This window comes from Triticum urartu, unplaced genomic scaffold, assembly GCF_056163025.1.
Source record: "Triticum urartu cultivar PI428250 unplaced genomic scaffold, HENAU_Tu73 scaffold2, whole genome shotgun sequence".
Lineage (NCBI taxonomy): Eukaryota > Viridiplantae > Streptophyta > Magnoliopsida > Poales > Poaceae > Triticum > Triticum urartu.
In genome coordinates this window covers 6680687-6704686 of record NW_028260368.1, presented here as the reverse complement: position 1 = coordinate 6704686, position 24000 = coordinate 6680687, and the positions used below count along the sequence as shown (strand labels likewise).

At 36.0% G+C, this 24000-nt stretch overlaps 7 non-coding genes across 7 annotated transcripts; 4 read left to right on the top strand and 3 right to left on the bottom strand.

Moving 5' to 3' along the window:
- Positions 1–5605: 5605 nt before the first annotated feature.
- TRNAS-GCU (transfer RNA serine (anticodon GCU)) lies at positions 5606–5693 on the bottom strand. The gene has a single exon. It is a non-coding gene; the product is annotated as a tRNA-Ser (tRNA).
- Positions 5694–9323: 3630 nt separating this feature from the next.
- On the bottom strand, positions 9324–9411 carry TRNAS-UGA (transfer RNA serine (anticodon UGA)). The gene has a single exon. It is a non-coding gene; the product is annotated as a tRNA-Ser (tRNA).
- Positions 9412–10235: 824 nt separating this feature from the next.
- On the top strand, positions 10236–10306 carry TRNAG-GCC (transfer RNA glycine (anticodon GCC)). Its single transcript has one exon. It is a non-coding gene; the product is annotated as a tRNA-Gly (tRNA).
- Positions 10307–12790: 2484 nt separating this feature from the next.
- Positions 12791–12862, top strand: TRNAT-GGU (transfer RNA threonine (anticodon GGU)). The gene has a single exon. It is a non-coding gene; the product is annotated as a tRNA-Thr (tRNA).
- A 507-nt stretch (positions 12863–13369) lies between these two features.
- Positions 13370–13451, top strand: TRNAY-GUA (transfer RNA tyrosine (anticodon GUA)). The gene has a single exon. It is a non-coding gene; the product is annotated as a tRNA-Tyr (tRNA).
- A 358-nt stretch (positions 13452–13809) lies between these two features.
- TRNAD-GUC (transfer RNA aspartic acid (anticodon GUC)) lies at positions 13810–13883 on the top strand. Its single transcript has one exon. It is a non-coding gene; the product is annotated as a tRNA-Asp (tRNA).
- Positions 13884–16483: 2600 nt separating this feature from the next.
- On the bottom strand, positions 16484–16554 carry TRNAC-GCA (transfer RNA cysteine (anticodon GCA)). Its single transcript has one exon. It is a non-coding gene; the product is annotated as a tRNA-Cys (tRNA).
- Between the last annotated feature and the right edge of the window lie 7446 nt (positions 16555–24000).

The following is a 24000-nucleotide window of genomic DNA, read 5'->3' as shown; positions in this document are numbered from 1 at the left end:
ACTATGATAATGAAAAAGATTTCTACATATCCGACCAAATCGATCAAGAATATCCCAATCTGATAAATCTGTCCAAATGGGTTTACTAATAGGATGCCCCGATCCAGTACAAAATTGAGCTTTTGATAAGTATCCTATGAGGAGAGTAGCGGGGACTATGGTATCGAATTTTTTCATTCGAGTATCTATTAGAAATGAATTCTCCAGCATTTGATTCCTTACTAACAAAGAACTTTTTTGTACACTTGAAAGGTACCCCATAAAATCGAAGCAAGAGTTTGCTAATTGGTTTATATGGATTCTTCGCGGCTGAGTCCAAAAACAGAAATAATATTGCCAGAAATTGATAAGGTAGCATTTCCATTTCTTCTTCAAAAAAAAAGTGCCTTTTGATGCAAGAATTGCCTTTCCTTGATATCGAACATAATGCATAAGAGGATCCATAAAGAACCATAGGGTTTTCCGAGAAAAACCAGGGTACATTATCCCAAAATGTTCCATCTTCCTAGAAAAGTGGATTCGTTCCAGAAAAGTTCCAGAAGATGCTAATGGTAAGCAAGAAGATTGTTTACGAAGAGAGACAACAAAAAAAATTCATATTCTGATACATAAGAGTTATATAGGAATTGAAATAGTCTTTTATTTTCTTTTTGAAAAAAAAAAATGGATTTCATTGAAGTAATAAAACTATTCCAATTCGAATAATAGTTGAGAAAGAATCGCAATAAATGCAAAGATGGAACATCTTGGATACGGTATTGAAGGAGTTGAACCAGGATTTCCAAATGGATAGGATAGGGTATTTCTATATGTGATAGATAATCCAAATGCAAAAATTTGTCTTCTAAAAAGGGAAATATTGAATGAATAGAGCGTAAATTCTGAAACTTTGGTATTTCTTTTTCTTTCAGACAAAAAAATTCCCGTAGCGAGAATGGGATTTCCACAACGATCGCAAACCCTTCAGATAGAATCTGAGAATAAAACTCAGAATAAAAATAATTTTTGTAATCCAATAATCGATCTTGGTTAGGATGATTAACCGAGTTATCCAAAAAATTCTGCTGATACATTCGAATAATTAAACGTTTCACAAGTAGTGAACTAAATTTCTTGTTATTACAACTAACAACTATTTCCACAGGTTCAGAACCATTTAATCCATAATGGTGGGCAAATGCATAAATATATTCCTGAAAGAGAAGTGGGTAGACAAAGTATTGTTGACGAGATTTATGTTTTTCTGAATACCCTTCGAATTTTTCCATTTGTATTTCTACTTGAATCAGAGAGAAGAAGCATTTCTCGGTTTATCGAATGATGATACATAGTGCAATATGGTCAGAACAGGGTGTTGCATTTTTAATACAAACCCTGGAAAGAAAGGGAGTCTAATCCACAGATCTTTTTCTGCTCCTTTTCTACCCAATTAGTTTATGTTTGTTCTAATTAAAAAAAAAGAACAGAACAAGTTTTTTATTTTTGCAGGCCAATCGCTCTTTTGACTTTGGAATACAGCCTCTTTATCAATATACTGCTTCTTTTACACATTCAATCCATAACATCCCTTATTCAATCCATAATCAAGAATAATTAGGATTTCTAAAAAAAAAAAGAAAAAATAAAGGGTCCACTCATAGGAAAACCCAACCTTTCCCCGCATCCGGCACTAATCTATTTTTAACGTCTAATTAGAGCGGGGAATCATTCCAATTAGGAAGTTCAGCTCGTTGCTTTTTATTTTACCAGAATTGGAGCCAGGCTCTATCCATTTATTCATTAGACCCAGAAAATCGTAATTTTGGATTCCATTCAAAAAAGATTGATTTTATTACGACATGCTATTTTTTCCATTCATTACCTTTGAGGATCAGTCGTGGTCTTCTAGACTCTACCAAGAGTCTGGACGAATTTGTTGTTTCATCCAAATGTGTAAAAGATCATAGTCGCACTTAAAAGCCGAGTACTCTTCTACCATTGAGTTAGCAACCCAGATAAAAAAAGGATCTTAGATACGATCGAAATCCAAAAATCAATGGAATTACACCGCGCGCTTCTGTCAAAACATTGAACTAGCAAGACATCAAAAGATTTTTTTTATCGACCATGAAAAACACTCAAATGCCAAAACGAACAGGTCCGGTGAAATTCCACTAAAGTAAAGTTAAAAAAAGAGCGACCCTAATCACGATGGCCAAATTCTCCTTATTTTTAGCGATTTTTATTAACAAAAAATATATATTATAAAAAATATATATTATATTGTATGAGAATACATGCAAGAGGAACACCCTTATCATTTGAGCGAAGTGTAGGCGGAAAAATTGAATATGGAGTGAGGATAAAGAGACCCATCTATCTACAAATTCTATTTGTTCAATAGACCTTTGTCAATGGAAATACAATGGTAAGAAAACAAATTAGATAGAAAAAGTAAATAAAATAGGGGCTTATGTTGGATTGGCACGATATAATATAAATCCAAATAGGATTAAAAAAGAGGTAAATTGTGTCTAAATAATTAGACAACTAGGAATACTAATAATCTTCTCCTATCCTATTTTTTGATTCATTTAGTTCTTCAATTAACTCAAAGTTCTTTCTTTTTCTTTAAAGAATTCTGCCTTCCTTAAAATATCATAAACAGTTCTTGTTGGTTGAGCACCCTTTTCAAGGAAATAGAGAATAGCTGGAACATTTAAACAAGTTTGATTCTTTATCGGATCATAAAAACCTACTTTTTGAAGATCTCTTCCTTCTCTTCGAGATCGAACATCAATTGCAACGATTCGATAGACAGCTTATTGGGATAGATGTAGATAAACAACGCCCCCCCCTAGAAACGTATATGAGGTTTTCTCCTCATACGGCTCGAGAAAATGATTCGAATTTCTGTCGATAATAATAGAAATTAGACTATGACGTGCATTAATTTCCTTACAGAAAAAACAAATTTCATTTATACTCATGACTCAAGTGGGCTAATTTTGCCTGACAAACTTCGAAGGCAAAATCCTTCCAAAATTTTTGAGTCGTCTTTAAACTCTTTTCTTTGTCTCATTTCGAACGAATTGACTTTTATTCCTTATTCTAATCCAACTCTGTTGTTGAGACAATTGAAAATTGTGTTTACTTGTTCTGGAATCCTTTATCTTTGATTTGTGAAATCCTTGGGTTTAGACATTACTTCGGGAATTCCTATTTTTTTCTTTCAAAAGAGTAGCAACATACCCTTTTTTCTTATTTCCTTCGATAAAGCATTTATCTCTTCTATAGAAATCTAATAAGAGGGATTGATTCTGATATACTTTTATTGGACTTTCTTCTTATTTTAACCTTTCGATTTATTTCTATATTAAGGATAGACTGACAAAGTTGGCCTAATTTATTAGTTTTCACTAACCCTAGATTCTTTCCCTTGATAAAAAAAATTCTGTCCTCTCGAGCTCCATCGTGTACTATGTTACTTAAACCCAGCGCAAATTTGGTTCGGAACGAATAGAACAGGCTATGTCGAGCCAAGAGCATTTTCATTACTATGGAAAATGATGGATAGCAAAATCCACAATCGATCATGTCCTTCAAGTCGCACGTTGCTTTCTACCACATCGTTTTAAACGAAGTTTTACCATAACAAACATTCCTCTTTTCATTGCAAAGTGGTATAGAGAATTGATCCAATATGGATGGAATCATGAATAGTCATTGGTTTAGTTTTTTTATACTAATTAAAACTTGCTATCTATGGAGCAATATGGATAAAAGAAAGTAAGTATTTATCCGGGAAGCCTCCGCCAAGATCCAATTTATTTAAACCCATATTAAAATTCTATCATATGAATGAAACATAGTTTGAAAAAGACGACTAAACAAGTTTGCTTAAAACTTATTTATTCTTAAATTTCCACCCTCAACGGATGGCTCGAGATGATCAATCTTGAAGTGAGAAAAGAAGGATTGACTCTTCCTCAATAAATAAACTATCAACCTCCAAAAAAGTTTAATTAATTTAATTACTAGAATTAGAATTCTAGTAGTAATATATTTTTTCAGTACCAAAAACAATTAACTATAATAACTAAATAAACTATTCCAATGAAAAGATTGAAAGTTTTTGGTAGTTATAGAATTCTCGTACTTCTTCAACTCGAATACCAAAAGGAAGAAAAAAATATGACTAAGTGATTTTATAGTAGAGGCATATCCTGAATGTGCTTGATAGATCCCATTTTTTCATGAAAATAAAGATAGTCAATTTGACTGGACTTAAGACTTTATTATGTTTTCTGAGAAAGAATAAGATATCATTATTCTCTTTAATAAACTTTTGTCTCGTACGGAATACTATATGATTTCACCGTTTGTTTCATCAGAAACAATCTGGGACGGAAGGATTCGAACCTCCGAGTAACGGGACCAAAACCCGCTGCCTTACCACTTGGCCACGCCCCATTTCGGGTTTTATGCGACACTAATAAACACTAGTATGTTTATTTGTTATTCGTCAATACCATTTCAATTACATAAAAAAGGAGGGATATTCTCTTGCTAGTATTCTACACATGCGGATATAGAATCAAAAAAATGCATTGATCATTACATGGAATTCTATTAAGATATTATATGAAAGTCGAATTTATTCCACTCTCATTTGAGAGTGCGAATACAAGGAGGTATTTTGTGTTTGGGAAAGTCCGAAGAAAAAAGATTTTGAATCTGCCTTTTCCTTCTTTCCCTTAAAAAAATAACTCAAGAAAAATCCAATTATTTACTCTACAAGAATGAAATGCTTGTTATGCCTAATATACTTAGTTTAACCTGTATCTGTTTTAATTCTGTTCTTTATCCTACTAGTTTTTTCTTTGCCAAATTACCCGAAGCTTATGCTATTTTCAATCCAATCGTGGATATTATGCCTGTTATACCTCTATTCTTTTTTCTATTAGCCTTTGTTTGGCAAGCTGCTGTAAGTTTTCGATGAAATCTTTAGTACTCTGTATGCCAAATTGAATGATGTGTTCATTCCAAAAAAATTTTAAAATGGGTAAAAGCCGAGAAGTTTTATATTTTTATATTATGAACCTTCGATTCTAAAATTTAAATTCTTCTACATTGAATGGGTAGCTACAGCAATAAATTTGGATCAGCCTTTCTACTCCCCTGCACCTAGGTTGAGCAGGTACCTAAAGGTACCTACACAATACCTAACCACCTAACCCTATTTTTGCTATTGATAAGAGTGCTTATTATAAAAGAATTCTTGCAATTTTTTTCAAGAATTCTTTTTTGCATTTTTAGGTATAAAAAAAAACCATCCTAGTGGATCCGTGTGGTAAGGAAAAACTGGTAATCTATTCCTTAAAAAAAAATCTTGGAGATTATGTAATGCTTACTCTCAAACTTTTTGTTTATACAGTAGTGATATTCTTTGTTTCACTCTTTATCTTTGGATTCTTATCTAATGACCCAGGACGGAATCCTGGACGCGAGGAGTAAAAATTCAGTTTTTTTTTTTCTTATTGGATTTGTTTCGTACATTTATCTATGAGAAAATCCGGGGGTCAGAATTCTTTCCAATTCGAAAGTCCCAAATGATCCAAGGGAGCGGAAAGAGAGGGATTCGAACCCTCGGTACAAAAAAATTGTACAACGGATTAGCAATCCGCCGCTTTAGTCCACTCAGCCATCTCTCCACGTTCCAAAGCGAAAGGTTTCCGTGATATGATATAGGCAAGAAATAAGAAATAACGGTTGCAAAAAACCCCTTTTTTTTCTTTCAAAAGTCTATAAAAATTATATTGCCAATTCCATTTTAATTATATTCTTTTTTCTTAATGTTAATAAAAAAAGAAGAAAATTCTTGTTTTTTCTTTCTAAAAATCGATATTGGCCGAGAGACAATCAAATAGATTTTCTCTTTAGCGGGCATTTCCATATAGGACTTGTTATAATTATAATAAAACAAGCAGGTTATATAAAAAAAACGCTTTTTTTGTCGATTATTTATCAAGAAAGCAAAAAGGGTTCTTATCAAATCCACCATAAAATTGGAAAGAAGCATAAAGTAAGTAGACCTGACTCCTTTAATGATGCCTCTATCCGCTATTCTGATATATAAATTCGATGTAGATGAAATTGTATAAGCGAATTTTTTTTATTTCCTTAGACTTAGACCGCGCAAGACAAGAATTTTTCGCTATTTACGATTTCATATTCTTGTTACTAGATGTTCTATAGGAATAAGAAGAAATCGCAACTCCTTTGCGCTACACATAAAATTGGATTTCGAAGGTCCATTTTTTTTTTTCAGAATCCTCTATTATTTTAGTTCTTCCACCCATGCAATAGAGAGGGAATGGGAAAAGAAGGGTTACTTTTATTTGCATTTTTCCCTTAAAAGATAGACTTTGAAATAGGAGTCTTGGAATAATGCTGAATTCAAAGGTTTATTTCTTTCTATAGTATAAGAAAAACAATTTATTTCTATTTCTATAGTATAAGAAAAACAAATAAATAGTATAAGAAAAACAAATCGAATCAAATTCATGGATTTACCACGACCTCGGTTGTGACTGTGACTCCATAGATAAAAATGGGAAATTTCTCTCTTCGAGACCATTGAAAAAGGGCATTGAACGAGAAAGAAATCGTCCACAGATAATAAAACTATCATATGCCTTGGAAAGTGATATGAGGTGCTCGGAAATGGTTGAAGTAATTGAATAGGAGGATCACTATGACTATAGCCCTTGGTAGAATTCCTAAAGAAGAAAATGATCTATTTGATACTATGGATGACTGGTTACGAAGGGACCGTTTCGTTTTTGTAGGATGGTCTGGCCTATTGCTCTTTCCTTGTGCTTATTTCGCTTTAGGGGGTTGGTTTACAGGGACAACTTTTGTAACTTCTTGGTATACCCATGGATTGGCTAGTTCCTATTTGGAAGGTTGTAATTTCTTAACCGCAGCAGTTTCTACCCCTGCCAATAGTTTAGCACACTCTTTGTTGCTACTATGGGGGCCCGAAGCACAAGGAGATTTTACTCGTTGGTGTCAATTAGGCGGTCTATGGACTTTTGTAGCTCTCCACGGGGCTTTTGCACTAATAGGTTTCATGTTACGCCAATTTGAACTTGCTCGGTCTGTTCAATTGCGGCCTTATAATGCAATCTCATTCTCTGGTCCAATTGCTTGCTGTTTTTGTTTCTGTATTCCTTATTTATCCACTGGGGCAATCTGGTTGGTTCTTTGCGCCGAGTTTTGGCGTAGCAGCGATATTTCGATTCATCCTTTTCTTCCAAGGATTTCATAATTGGACGTTGAACCCATTTCATATGATGGGAGTTGCCGGAGTTTAGGTGCGGCTCTGCTATGCGCTATTCATGGAGCGACCGTAGAAAACACTCTATTTGAGGACGGTGATGGTGCAAATACCTTCCGTGCTTTTAACCCAACTCAAGCTGAAGAAACTTATTCAATGGTCACTGCTAACCGCTTTTGGTCCCAAATCTTTGGTGTTGCTTTTTCCAATAAACGTTGGTTACATTTCTTTATGCTATTTGTACCCGTCACCGGTTTATGGATGAGTGCTATTGGCGTAGTTGGCTTGGCTCTGAACTTACGTGCCTATGACTTTGTTTCCCAGGAAATCCGTGCAGCGGAAGATCCTGAATTTGAGACTTTCTACACCAAAAATATTCTTTTAAACGAGGGTATTCGTGCGTGGATGGCAGCTCAGGATCAGCCTCATGAAAATCTTATATTCCCTGAGGAGGTTCTACCACGTGGAAACGCTCTTTAATGGAACTTTCGTTTTAGCTGGTCGTGACCAAGAAACCACCGGCTTTGCTTGGTGGGCTGGGAATGCCAGACTTATCAATTTGTCCGGTAAACTGCTTGGAGCTCATGTAGCTCATGCCGGATTAATCGTATTCTGGGCCGGAGCAATGAACCTATTTGAAGTGGCCCATTTCGTACCAGAAAAGCCCATGTATGAACAAGGGTTGATTTTACTTCCACACTTAGCTACTCTAGGTTGGGGAGTAGGGCCAGGGGGGGAAGTTCTAGATACTTTTCCGTACTTTGTATCTGGCGTACTTCACCTAATTTCCTCCGCAGTCTTAGGCTTCGGTGGCATTTATCACGCGCTTCTGGGACCCGAGACTCTTGAGGAATCTTTTCCATTCTTTGGTTATGTCTGGAAAGATAGAAATAAAATGACTACAATTTTGGGTATTCACTTAATTTTGTTAGGTCTAGGTGCTTTTCTTCTAGTACTCAAGGCTCTTTATTTTGGCGGTGTATATGATACCTGGGCCCCTGGGGGGGGAGATGTAAGAAAAATTACCAATTTGACCCTTAGTCCCAGTGTTATATTTGGTTATTTACTAAAATCTCCTTTTGGTGGAGAAGGGTGGATTGTTAGTGTAGATGATTTAGAAGATATAATTGGTGGGCATGTATGGTTGGGTTTTATTTGTGTATTTGGCGGAATTTGGCATATTTTAACCAAACCCTTCGCATGGGCTCGCCGTGCATTTGTATGGTCTGGAGAAGCTTACTTGTCTTATAGTTTAGCTGCTTTATCTGTCTTTGGTTTTATCGCTTGTTGTTTTGTATGGTTCAATAATACAGCTTATCCGAGTGAGTTTTATGGACCCACCGGGCCAGAAGCTTCTCAAGCTCAAGCATTTACTTTTCTAGTTAGAGACCAGCGTCTTGGAGCTAATGTGGGATCCGCTCAAGGACCCACAGGTTTAGGTAAATATCTAATGCGTTCCCCAACTGGGGAGGTTATCTTTGGAGGGGAAACTATGCGTTTTTGGGACCTTCGTGCTCCATGGTTAGAACCTCTAAGGGGCCCCAACGGTTTGGACTTGAGTAGGTTGAAAAAAGACATACAACCTTGGCAAGAACGACGCTCAGCAGAATATATGACCCACGCTCCTTTAGGCTCTTTAAATTCCGTGGGTGGCGTAGCTACCGAGATCAATGCAGTTAATTATGTCTCTCCTAGAAGTTGGTTATCAACTTCTCATTTTGTTCTAGGATTCTTCTTTTTTGTGGGCCATTTATGGCATGCAGGAAGAGCCCGAGCTGCTGCAGCAGGTTTTGAAAAGGGAATCGATCGTGATTTGGAACCTGTTCTTTACATGAACCCTCTTAACTAAGATTTTCTTATTTATACCTGTTCTACTTTTTTTCTGTTCTGGCTCGGTTATTCCATCTAGCCGAGCCATTCATTCCTTTTTATGAAAGAAAGATAAGGGACAGAAAAAAAAAATAAATAAAAATGAAAGAAACAAACGTATTCAATAAGCAAAAGGAGAGAGAGGGATTCGAACCCTCGATAGTTCCTAGAACTATACCGGTTTTCAAGACCGGAGCTATCAACCACTCAGCCATCTCTCCACAGCCTAATCCTTATTTTACTCCTACAAATAGAACATAGCCATATAAAAAATAAAAAGATTTATTAGCCTCTAGAAAGATATCAGATACAAGTTCCTTTTCGATATATCTCTGTATACTGTATACACGGATACAGGATCCGCTATACCCGCTTGTGAAATAAAGAGTAAATAATCTCTTCTCACCCCCATATCCAAATAAAAAAGCGGTTTAAGTAATAAATTTGAATTAAAGAGAAGAATCAATGGATTCATGATTAAACCCCTCCTACTTCTTGTATTTTTTTACAATTTTGGTTTAAGTGAGGGATCAAATATGTAGTCAACTTTATTTGATGGTAGCTTGGAGGATTAGAAATATGACTATTGCTTTCCAATTAGCTGTTTTTGCATTAATTGCGACTTCCTCAGTCTTAGTAATTAGTGTACCCCTTGTATTTGCTTCTCCTGATGGTTGGTCAAATAATAAAAATGTTGTATTTTCCGGTACATCATTATGGATTGGACTAGTCTTTCTCGTAGCTATTCTGAATTCTCTCATTTCTTAAATGAAATTTGGTTAATATTTATTAACCCCATAAAAAAGAAATAATAAAGGCCATTTCTTCTAAAAAATTAGAATAGTGAGACGTATTAAAACGCAATTTGCGTTCCGAATTGCTAGCTCTTCTCTTTCAGTATTATGAAATTCCATTCCCATTAGAATATTCATTGACAGATAATAAAAAAAGGAAAACTCTAATATAATAGAAAATGAAATGAAACGGTCGACCCAGACATAGAAGGTCGACCCAGGCGGATATACGCTATAAAATATATACCGTAGCGAGCGTAGTTCAATGGTAAAATATCTCCTTGCCAAGGAGAAGATACGGGTTCGATTCCCGCCGCTCGCCCGCTTAATTTATCAAAGTACTATGATAAAAAGTTTAGTCTAGTTAACTGTTTAACTACTTATATTAAATTAAGTATTAATTAGGTGTTAGTCTAGTGCCGTATCCCTTACTATCTTACCCTTCCTTTGCATCCCACTCAAAAAAAGAGGGCGCTCCAGAGGCAGAAATAGAACTCGCCAACAGAGCTCCAAAAATTGGGTATTAACTGAGACAAACAACGGGCAAACTTTTTTTAAAGGGAAGGGAGAGGTAGACTGTCCCTTTCGTTTCATTTTTATTTTCTGCAGGGTAGGGAGAGGCCTTGCGCCTTCTTTTTTTGAAGGCAAGTGACTTCGCAAACTGCTCAATTTTGCCCTCTAGGGCCGGGAACTAATGAATAAAAAAGGGTTGGATACGCCCCTCTACCATACATATCTAGAGAAATAGAATAGTCCTTTTATACAGACTGCTAAGTGCGGAGACGGGAATCGAACCCGTGACCTCAAGGTTATGAGCCTCGTGAGCTACCAAACTGCTCTACTCCGCTCTGGAGTACCAGAAACTGGTGGACAAAAAAGGCTTGAATACAAGCCTCTAACATGTCTAGACAAATAGAATACTCCTTTTATACAGAATGGAGCGGGTAGCGGGAATCGAACCCGCATCGTTAGCTTGGAAGGCTAGGGGTTATAGTCGACGTTGGTTGATTATTTTTAACGTCTCTAATTCAAAACCGAACATGAAATTTTGATTTCATTCGGCTCCTTTATGGATATTCTCACCACTTAACATCTATGTCAGCTTTTCTATTTGAATGGAACCAAAGCTCTCCGCTTTCTAGATGATCCTTATAGAGTAGGAGATAGAAATTCTATCTAAATTCATCTAATCTACTTACTTCGTTCCCTAATTTCATTCAAGAGATCCTGAGGAAAAGAATTGGGTTTCCACCGAGCTGAAACAATATGCGGATGGTTCTAGTAAACCAAAACTATCGTTTTTTAGCTATTTGGCTTCCTTATTCCTTATTTTAAGAAGATTTAGTTACGATTGGAAATCAACTTTTTTGTATCTTCATCCATAGATCCTTTACTCATATTTTCAAAATTGGAATACTTAATCCAATGCAAAATTATGCTTCGCGACTCTGTACTCATAATCCTATTTTTATTTTGGATGCAATTTAAATTAGTCTTTGGATACAAATCGCCAGAATGTATATTCTTCCTCAATATGCTATTGAGAGGAAAAGGATTTAATCCTTTATAAGAACTAAAGTTTTCATCGGAATATAAAAATAAAAAACTTAAGGATGCCTTAAGTATATCATTTCAAATTCAGTTATTAATAGAACGAATCACACTTTTACCACTAAACTATACCCGCTACATTGTAGATTATGGTATAAATGGTACCCTTTGTCAAGGATAGCCATTTGACAAGAAGGCTAATTCCCCCTTATTGAATCAGATGGAGAAGGTTCATGACACTGAGCCGTTGGTACTTCTACTTCGATCGCTCGCCTTTACTTTAGGATTTAGATAGCCCCTCTGGTCTGTAAAAAAAATCTTTTCTTACCATGCTAATAGCGCCTGAACCAAATGTATTTATTTTGATTAGGATCCTATTCTACGGTTACGACTACAATAATAATTATTTACTTTGCAAGGACGTAAGTGTGTCAGACTGCTAAATTGTTTTATTATTCCTACAATATAAACTAGGGGATATAGGGGGTAACACTGTCCCTATAAATTCCTTTTTTCCTTTTCTTTTTTGTCCAGAATTGAACAAAAAAGAAATTATGGAAGATGTTTTCTTCCCCCATTAAGTCCGAGCCATAGAGTAAGAGTGAGATGAGTTTTCCAAATTCATCATAGACTTTCCCTATGGCTTGATAGAAGTAAGCAGCAAAGAGTCGTAACTTAAAGAAAAAAACGGACAGGGCCGACAGATTTACCTGATGTAAAGAAGATCCTAAAAGTCTCTGATTAGTCGACTCTCTCCATTTAACACTTTCCTCTCTCTCCTTTTTTCCACTGACTCAATTCTAGTTTATTAGATTCTTGTTTAAAAGAATGCAAAAAGTTCAATAGAACTAAGAACACATAAAAAATAGCATAGAGGATCAAGGCCATTACCAAAAGTTCCTCCCAAGGATCCTATATCCTATTGGGTATCTGTTCCCCGCCTTTTCCCGCTAGGATCGGAAATCTTATATTTTCCATATCCATATACCGTTGAATCCTTGGGGTTCCAGAATCCGCCTATTTTACTAGTCTTCGGAAACGGAAAACCCTGAACCAAGAAGAGTTGGATATGTTATGTAGGGTATGTTTTTTTTTATTAATTTTATTTTGAGCTCTCAAGATATCGATATATACATATACAATCTCTACATAATGTCTCTCTCTCTATCTCTATATATTATATATATAATATGTACATTATGCAGTAGACCCATAATGGGAAATCCAAGTGGCTAATTTTTGAATTAAATAAAAAGCCCTTTTAACTCAGTGGTAGAGTAATGCCATGGTAAGGCATAAGTCATCGGTTCAAATCCGATAAAGGGCTTTTTAAATTAGTGGTAGAGTAATCTCGTGCTAAGACGTAAGTCGTTGGTTCGAATCTGATAGAGTACTTTTCTACTAAATTGATTCACTTTTTTTCTTTGTTTTTGAAACTTTCTCTATATTTTTAGAGAATTTTATGACTTAGTGCGGGATGGATGCATTTTTGGTATGAACACTAAATGAAGCACGGAGAATTAATCTATAACGATCAACTAAAAAAAATCCTAGATGAAAACATAACAGAAAAGTTGGAAAAACTCTTTGCTTTGGATCTATTTATACTTTTCGAGTATATTGACAATTCCAAAAAACTGCTCATACTATGATTATAGTATAATCACGAGCGGTTGTATATGGCCCTATCGTCTAGTGATGCCCCTATCGTCTAGTGGTTCAGGACATCTCTCTTTCAAGGAGGCAGCGGGGATTCGACTTCCCCTGGGGGTAGGGAGTATTATGAAAGGAGGTTAATCATAGATTAGCAAAAACCCTAGAATAAATTCTTCCTGGGTCGATGCCCGAGTGGTTAATGGGGACGGACTGTAAATTCGTTGACAATGTCTACGCTGGTTCAAATCCAGCTCGGCCCAAACCAAAAATCTAGGGCTTCGTGAGTATGAACTAAATCCTTTTGTTTTTCTTCCATAAAATAAAATGTCTGATCTATAGAAATAAAAGATAAAGAAAAAAGGGAAATTTTTTTTTCTAATCCATATCTCTCTCATTCCTTTCTTACAAACAAAAGAGTTTTTCTTATTGAAGGCTGGATTATTATCCATTTTTAGTGATAAAAAATCACGACATACTAGTTATGTCACTCTCACTATACCCACGTATAATATAATATGTGGGTATGTAGTATATGATTCGTCTATTTCTTAGAGTACGAAAGACGAATCGAATCTTCTTATGGTTCTATTTAAGAATGGGTATGCCATACACCCCGCGGGGATTGTAGTTCAATTGGTCAGAGCACCGCCCTGTCAAGGCGGAAGCTGCGGGTTCGAGCCCCGTCAGTCCCGAACTAGGGTTCAATGAATGGAGAAATTGATATTTCCTTTTTCCATGAAAAAAAGGGGCAGGGAGCAAGATCAAATACCCACAGGGCACCCTTACTTCACTTTTTTATTTTGCATCTCTCATTAAAGAGGGAGGGAGGGCATATAGGAATTTTTTTTTCACTACTCCCAATCGATAAAGAAAGACACACATACGATATGTGGATTAGTAGAATTTAGGATATTATATTACTCTATCTTTCTTTATGATGATACCATCCTCATCTTAATTTCCTATTCCACTCTTATGGAATAGAGTACCGGTATTTTACCGGAATCCATACATAAATCGTATTCCCTTTTTATTTCAGACCTCTTTTCCCCATCTCACTTCTACTGCTTATTTGGATGTCTATGTGACCCATAGAAAGTGAAAGTTGGTCATATAATACATACATAATTGTATGTATAACTATAAGAAAAAGGAAGGGAAATTGTATAAGATTAAGAAAGTATAAGATTAAGAAAGCTCGTGGGTTAGAGATATAGAAAAGAAAAAGTAGAAAAGGATTAAAAAAGAGGGAATTCCTAATCCAATCAAAAAACCCATTTTGGTCTTAGTGTGGATAGAGGATCTTCCTATGTTATACTATATAACTCTCATCCGTGAAATATAACTCTCATCCATGAATTGATTTGATAGATCCGATATTCATAATATTGAATTGATTCAGTATTATCAGAATGCAAGCCCTACCCTTGAATTTACAAGATACCCCTTTTTCCTCTCCATGGGATTACATCCCGAGTTATTGTGAAAATAAAAAATAAAGAGGTTATGGAAGTCAATATTCTCGCATTTATTGCTACTGCACTGTTCATTCTAGTTCCTACTTCTTTTTTACTTATTATTTATGTAAAAACAGTCAGCCAAAATAATTAATTGGAATTCCAATTAATCATTGAAGAAATTAAAAAGGGATTAAATAAAAAAAATCCAAGTCTTAAATGAAAGGATCTGGTTGGAATCTTAAAGTGTGGTAGAAAGAACTACATATAGTTTTTTCTACGACACTTTAGATTCTTTCTATTATATTATCTTTGAATCTACATAGAATAGATTAGTAGATTGAAATAGTTAAGTAGTCTAATTCAATTTCTTTTTTCATTGCATCCACTTAATTTCAATCAGGTCAAAATAAAAAAATCTAAGACAATTCTTGACCAAAGAATCCATGGAAGGAAAGAAAAATAATATGAAGAATAGACTATAGTAAAAAGTAAAAGGAAATGGAAAATGTGTGATATGCCGTGAATAGTTCCGTGGAAGAAAGTCTAATTTTCTTATGTATAGAACTTTTTTTAACCATTCGTCATTTCTAGTAGAAATTCTGAATTGGTATAATGGCTCTTTCTTACATTACAACTTACAATACAAGAGTTTCTTACAGGAGTGAAACAAAACTAAAGAAAAAGATTAAAGAATAACGTTTGACAAAATGATTAATGCAAAATGATCCATTAAAGAAAAGAATTGATACAACAATTTGATTACTTAATCAATTAGTAGTATCCCTAGAGTCCACTCCCTTCCCCATACTACTAGTGAAAGAGAAAATGTAAAGACTACCATTAAAGCAGCCCAAGCGAGACTTACTATATCCATCTAAATTATGTCTCCTATTTCTATGAAGGGATTATTCTACTATTGATCAATAATCATAGTGGAATCAAGGGTACAGAGTCAAAAAGGGATTCCGCCCTAAGGCCATGGATCAATCAGTTCAAGGAATTTACTCCTAACAAATTCTTATAGGAATTCTGGTAGAATTAGAGAGCATTAAAAATACGAGATACTATAGCCCTTTTTTCCTTAAAAAAGAAAGAGTACGGGAATGATGTCCTGAATAGAAGAAGCGGGAATAGGAAGATTTTTTATTCCTTTTGTTACTCTTTTTTTTTTTTTTAAGCAAAGGACGCCCGAATATACCATAAAATTATCGATAGATAAATATTTATTGGATACCTACCTTACCTAATGTTTATTTTTGACCTAAACCCTGCAGCCTTGCTTTGTATCATTCTATGAAAGAATGAAGAGATTTTATCCATAATACAACTCCTAAATTGATTTTTGATCGACCTATTTAATCTGATTCTCGTTAGAATTAAGTAGTCCTTACTTTAGTGTATGTAGGTAACATAAGATGTACGATAAAAAAATGTATAATAATTAGTAAGTCTTGATATTCTTTCGTGGAGTCCCTTCTTGAATCTTAGATTGAAAAAAAAAAAGAATGCCCCTTAGGGACCTTTCTTTGGATACCAAGATTTCTGACATCTTATCCTCGTATTTTAAAATTATCAAATCGAATCTCAATTAAGAACCAATTCAAATTCATATAATAAAAGAATAAGGAAACACTACCTCACCCCTATTGATAACCATTTTGGCCACTACCGTCAAAACAAACCCTAACCCTAGTTTGAGGATAGAACTATGGTATGGTTTCTCTAAACCCAGTATCGGCAGGCCCAGTTACTCTCTTGCCCGAACTTATGCGAAGTAAAAATTTATCGAATTCGATCAGCACTATAAAAAAAACCTAAGTATTTTATTGATCAGGCGGCACCCAGATTTGAACTGGGGATAAAGGATTTGCAGTCCCCTGCCTTACCGCTTGGCCATGCCGCCAAAAAATCCGATCAAAAATCTAGAAAACAGCAAGTATTCATCCACGTTTTCTTACGAAAAGCCCCTTTTATTTTGAATATAATTCTACTTACTTTTTTCCAATCTTTTTCAAAAAATCTATTCCTGCTTTTTTTGATCCAGTTTCTATTATTCTCCTCGATAGTTCTATCTTAAAACATACATTGTTAACACAATAAAACTTCCCATTTCTTTCTATTGAGATGAAAAAGAAGAAAAAGTGGATTTCTATTCACAGGCTGCAAAATTCAGAATAAATTGGAACCGTTAACTAGAATTCTCTTTTTTTTATTGCAGTAGTGAACTACTCTTAAATCGGTATTATCTCCCCCCCCTTCAATGGCATAATAAAATATTATGGCTTTATGCTTAATCCGTGTATAGGTAAACTTTAGGTCCGAACAGCATTATTATCCAAAGATCCCCTTTATGTACATATCTCTATGGGGAATCATGCTTTAATTTTTCAAAGTATTAAATTAAATATCTTGAATAAAAAAAGGAAATTTGCTCTGATATAGAGTATAACCTGACTATCTTGGCGTACCCAAGTGAAATTACGATAAAAGAAAAGCATGGATATGGGGAGAGGTGGATAACTAGATTGGCATGTACTTAAAAAAGGGACTTACTTTATTTTAGAATTCCACAATGAAATACTGAATTTTCTAGCAATTATACTACTCCGATCCGAAATAAAAAAGAACCCTCAAATTATTTTGAGAAATTAAAGTAAGCACGCTATTCTAAATCGAAGTAAAGTCAAACTTTCTAGTATATTATATTACGGCTTTATTACATTCATAGAAAGGAGATAAAATGAGAAATCTTTGCCATCCAATCTGATTAGAATATCATAACATAAAGTATAAGTGGCAGAATTTTTTTTGTAGGAATGTTTTATCAATTCATTTTCATTTCATTTGTACCCCTGGCAAACTCGAACTTTCGTCCAAATGGTCTCTATTCATATGTATGAAATACATATATGAAATACGTATGTGGAGTTCCCTAGAATTTCATGTGATTCAGTAAACAGAATATAGATTCCATGATTGCTAGATCGATCCATAGGGATTGATGAAGAGTGAGCTGATAATGGAATTTTTCTTTGATAAACAGGAAACTTAAGATTAAGATGCTCCGGAATGGAAACGAGGGAATGTCCACAATACCCGGATTTAGTCAGATCCAATTCGAGGGATTTTGTAGGTTCATTAATCAAGCCTTGGCAGAAGAACTTGACAAGTTTCCAACAATTAAAGATCCAGATCACGAAATTGCATTTCAATTATTTGCGAAAGGATATCAACTGCTAGAACCCTCGATAAAAGAAAGAGATGCTGTGTATGAATCACTCACCTATTCTTCCGAATTATATGTATCTGCGAGATTAATTTTTGGTTTCGATGTGCAAAAGCAAACCATTTCTATCGGAAACATTCCTATAATGAATTCCTTAGGAACCTTTATTATAAATGGAATATACCGAATTGTGATCAATCAAATATTGCTAAGTCCTGGTATTTACTACCGCTCGGAATTAGATCATAAGGGAATTTCTATCTACACTGGCACTATAATATCAGATTGGGGGGGGAGATCGGAATTAGCAATTGATAAAAAAGAAAGGATATGGGCTCGCGTGAGTAGAAAACAAAAGATATCTATTCTAGTTCTATCATCAGCTATGGGTTCGAATCTAAGAGAAATTCTGGATAATGTTTCCTACCCTGAAATTTTCTTGTCTTTCCCGAATGCTAAAGAGAAGAAGAGGATTGAGTCAAAAGAAAAAGCTATTTTGGAGTTTTATCAACAATTTGCTTGTGTAGGTGGGGACCTGGTATTTTCGGAGTCCTTATGCGAGGAATTACAAAAGAAATTTTTTCAACAAAAATGTGAATTAGGAAGGATTGGTCGACGAAATATGAATCGGAGACTTAATCTTGATATTCCTCAGAACAATACATTCTTGTTACCACGAGATGTATTGGCCGCTACGGATCATTTGATTGGAATGAAATTTGGAACGGGTATACTTGACGATGACGATATGAATCACTTGAAAAATAAACGTATTCGTTCGGTTGCGGATCTGTTACAAGATCAATTCGGATTGGCTCTTGGTCGTTTACAACATGCAGTTCAAAAAACTATTCGTAGAGTATTCATACGTCAATCGAAACCGACTCCCCAAACTTTGGTAACTCCAACTTCAACTTCAATTTTATTAATAACTACTTATGAGACCTTTTTTGGCACATACCCGTTATCTCAAGTTTTTGATCAAACGAATCCATTGACACAAACTGTTCATGGGCGAAAAGTGAGTTGTTTAGGTCCTGGAGGGTTGACGGGGAGAACCGCAAGTTTTCGGAGCCGAGATATTCATCCGAGTCACTATGGGCGTATTTGTCCAATTGACACGTCTGAAGGAATCAATGTTGGACTTACTGGATCCTTAACAATTCATGCGAGAATTGATCACTTGTGGGGATCCATAGAGAGTCCGTTTTATGAAATATCTGCTGAGAAAGCAAAAGAAAAAAAAGAGAGACAGGTGGTTTATCTATCACCAAATAGAGATGAATATTATATGATAGCAGCAGGAAATTCTTTGTCCTTGAATCAAGGTATTCAGGAAGAACAGGTTGTTCCGGCTAGATACCGTCAAGAATTCTTGACTATTGCATGGGAACAGATTCATGTTAGAAGTATTTTTCCTTTCCAATATTTTTCTATTGGGGGTTCTCTCATTCCTTTTATTGAGCACAATGATGCGAATCGGGCTTTAATGAGTTCTAATATGCAGCGCCAAGCAGTTCCGCTTTCTCGGTCCGAGAAATGCATTGTTGGAACTGGATTGGAACGCCAAACAGCTCTAGATTCGAGGGTTTCCATTATAGCCGAACGCGAGGGAAAGATCATTTCTACTGATAGTCATAAGATACTTTTATCAAGTAGTGGGAAGACTATAAGTATTCCTTTAGTTAACCACCGTCGCTCTAACAAAAATACTTGTATGCACCAAAAACCCCGGGTTCCACGGGGTAAATCCATTAAAAAAGGACAAATTTTAGCAGAAGGAGCTGCTACAATTGGGGGCGAACTTGCTTTAGGAAAAAACGTATTAGTAGCTTATATGCCATGGGAAGGTTACAATTTTGAAGACGCAGTACTAATTAGCGAACGTTTGGTATATGAAGATATTTATACCTCTTTTCACATCCGGAAATATGAAATTCAGACGGATACGACAAGCCAGGGCTCCGCTGAAAAAATCACTAAAGAAATACCACATCTAGAAGAACATTTACTCCGCAATTTGGACAGAAATGGAGTTGTTAGGTTGGGATCCTGGGTAGAAACTGGTGATATTTTAGTAGGTAAATTAACGCCTCAGATAGCGAGCGAATCATCTTATATCGCGGAAGCTGGATTATTACGGGCCATATTTGGCCTTGAGGTTTCCACTTCAAAAGAAACTTCTCTGAAATTACCTATAGGTGGAAGAGGGCGCGTTATCGATGTGAAATGGATCCAAAGGGACCCGCTCGACATAATGGTTCGTGTATATATTTTACAGAAACGTGAAATCAAAGTTGGGGATAAAGTAGCCGGAAGACATGGGAATAAAGGGATCATTTCCAAAATTTTGCCTAGGCAAGATATGCCCTATTTGCAAGATGGAACACCCGTTGATATGGTCTTCAATCCCTTAGGAGTACCCTCCCGAATGAATGTGGGACAAATATTTGAAAGCTCGCTCGGATTAGCGGGGGATCTGCTAAAGAAACATTATAGAATAGCACCCTTTGATGAGAGATATGAGCAAGAGGCTTCAAGAAAACTTGTGTTTTCAGAATTATATGAAGCCAGTAAAGAAACAAAAAATCCATGGGTATTTGAACCCGAGTACCCGGGAAAAAGCAGAATATTTGATGGAAGAACAGGCGACCCCTTTGAGCAACCTGTTCTAATAGGGAAGTCCTATATCTTAAAATTAATTCATCAAGTTGATGAGAAAATTCATGGGCGTTCTACTGGGCCCTACTCACTTGTTACACAACAACCGGTTAGAGGAAGAGCCAAGCAAGGGGGACAACGAGTAGGAGAAATGGAAGTTTGGGCTTTAGAAGGATTTGGTGTTGCTCATATTTTACAAGAGATACTTACTTATAAATCTGACCATCTTATAGCTCGCCAAGAAATACTTAATGCTACGATCTGGGGAAAAAGAATACCTAATCATGAGGATCCTCCAGAATCTTTTCGAGTGCTCGTTCGAGAACTACGATCTTTGGCTCTAGAACTGAATCATTTCCTTGTATCTGAAAAGAACTTCCAGGTTAATAGGGAGGAAGTTTGATCGGAATAAATATAAATTCTTTTCTTATTTCTATTTTATGATTGACCAATATAAACATCAACAACTTCAAATTGGACTCGTTTCCCCTCAACAAATAAAGGCTTGGGCTAACAAAAACCTACCTAATGGAGAAGTCGTTGGCGAAGTCACAAGGCCCTCTACTTTTCATTATAAAACCGATAAACCAGAAAAAGATGGATTGTTTTGCGAAAGAATCTTTGGACCCATAAAAAGCGGGATTTGCGCTTGTGGCAATTCTCGAGCGAGCGGAGCTGAAAACGAAGACGAAAGATTTTGCCAAAAATGCGGGGTCGAATTTGTGGATTCTCGGATACGAAGATATCAAATGGGATACATCAAACTCGCATGTCCCGTGACTCATGTGTGGTATTTGAAAGGTCTTCCTAGTTATATCGCGAATCTTTTAGATAAACCTCTTAAGAAGTTGGAGGGCCTAGTATACGGCGATTTCTCTTTTGCTAGGCCCAGCACTAAAAAACCCACTTTTTTACGATTACGAGGTTTATTCGAAGAGGAAATTGCATCCTGTAACCACAGCATTTCTCCCTTTTTTTCTACCCCAGGCTTTGCAACATTTCGAAATCGGGAAATTGCGACAGGAGCAGGTGCTATTAGAGAACAATTAGCAGATTTGGATTTGCGAATTATTATAGAGAATTCTTTGGTCGAATGGAAGGAATTAGAAGACGAGGGGTATAGTGGAGATGAGTGGGAAGATAGAAAAAGACGAATAAGAAAAGTTTTTTTGATTAGACGCATGCAATTGGCGAAACATTTTATTCAAACAAATGTAGAACCAGAATGGATGGTTTTGTGCTTATTACCGGTTCTTCCTCCCGAATTGAGACCTATTGTTTATAGGTCTGGAGATAAAGTAGTGACTTCAGACATTAATGAACTTTATAAGAGAGTTATCCGTCGGAACAACAATCTTGCCTATCTATTAAAAAGAAGTGAATTAGCGCCAGCAGATTTAGTAATGTGCCAGGAAAAATTGGTACAAGAAGCCGTGGATACACTTCTTGATAGTGGGTCCCGCGGGCAACCGACGAGGGATGGTCACAATAAAGTATACAAATCACTTTCAGATGTAATTGAAGGTAAAGAGGGAAGGTTTCGCGAGACTCTGCTTGGGAAACGGGTCGATTACTCGGGGCGTTCTGTCATTGTTGTGGGTCCTTCGCTTTCATTACATCAATGTGGATTACCTCTAGAGATAGCAATAAAGCTTTTTCAGCTATTTGTAATTCGCGATTTAATCACGAAACGCGCCACTTCTAATGTAAGGATTGCTAAAAGGAAAATTTGGGAAAAAGAACCCATTGTATGGGAAATACTTCAAGAAGTTATGCGGGGACATCCTGTACTGTTAAATAGAGCACCTACCCTGCATAGATTAGGCATACAGGCCTTTCAACCCACTTTAGTAGAGGGGCGTACTATTTCTTTACACCCATTAGTGTGTAAGGGTTTCAATGCGGACTTTGATGGAGATCAAATGGCTGTTCATCTACCTTTATCCTTGGAAGCTCAGGCAGAAGCCCGTTTACTTATGTTTTCTCATATGAATCTCTTATCTCCCGCTATTGGGGATCCTATTTGCGTACCAACCCAAGACATGCTTATCGGGCTTTATGTATTAACGATTGGAAAGCGTCGAGGTATTTGTGCAAATAGATATAATAGTTGCAGAAACTACCCAAATCTAAAAGTAAATTACAATAATAATAATAATTTTAAATATAGGAAAGATAAAGAACCCCATTTTTCTAGTTCTTATGATGCACTGGGAGCTTATAGACAAAAACTAATCAGTTTAGATAGTCCCTTGTGGCTACGATGGAACCTGGATCAACGCGTCATTGGGTCAAGAGAAGTTCCGATTGAAGTTCAATATGAATCTTTGGGGACTTATCATGAGATTTATGCCCACTATCTAATAATGGGAAATAGAAAAAAAGAAATTCGTTCGATATACATTCGAACCACTCTTGGTCATATTTCTTTTTATAGAGAAATAGAGGAAGCCATACAAGGATTTAGTCAGGCCTATTCATACACTACCTAAACAAGAAAGTTAGATTCGGCGATGCCCCTCCCCTTTCGGGGGGCATTCCGATTTCCCTAGTATCATCATTATTTGCCACGCGAATCCAGATTGAGATTGAGGCAATTAAGTTAATTAAATTTTCGAATCACTGACTCAGGCCCATTGTCGAATCCTACTCAGCAATTGTCGAATCCTACTCAGCCGAAAAGGGGGTACTTATGTATGGCGGAACGGGCCAATCTGGTCTTTCATAATAAAGAGATAGACGGAACTGGTATGAAACGACTTATTAGCAGATTAATAGATCATTTTGGAATGGGATATACATCCCATATACTGGATCAACTAAAGACTCTGGGCTTCCATCAAGCCACTACTACATCGATTTCGTTAGGAATCGAGGATCTTTTAACAATACCCTCTAAGGGATGGTTAGTCCAAGACGCGGAACAACAGAGTTTTCTTTTGGAGAAACACTATTATTATGGGGCTGTACACGCGGTAGAAAAATTACGCCAATCTGTTGAGATATGGTATGCGACAAGTGAATATTTGAAACAAGAAATGAATTCAAATTTTCGGATAACGGATCCTTCTAATCCAGTCTATCTAATGTCTTTTTCAGGAGCCAGAGGAAATGCATCTCAAGTACACCAATTAGTAGGTATGAGAGGATTAATGTCGGACCCTCAAGGACAAATGATTGATTTACCTATTCAAAGCAATTTACGCGAGGGACTTTCTTTGACAGAATATATAATTTCCTGCTATGGAGCCCGCAAAGGGGTTGTAGATACTGCTGTGCGAACAGCAGATGCTGGATATCTTACACGTAGACTTGTTGAAGTAGTTCAACATATTATTGTGCGTAGAAGAGATTGTGGTACTATCCGAGGTATTTCTGTAAGTCCTCAAAATGGGATGACGGAAAAACTTTTTGTCCAAACACTAATTGGTCGTGTATTAGCAGACGATATATATATCGGTT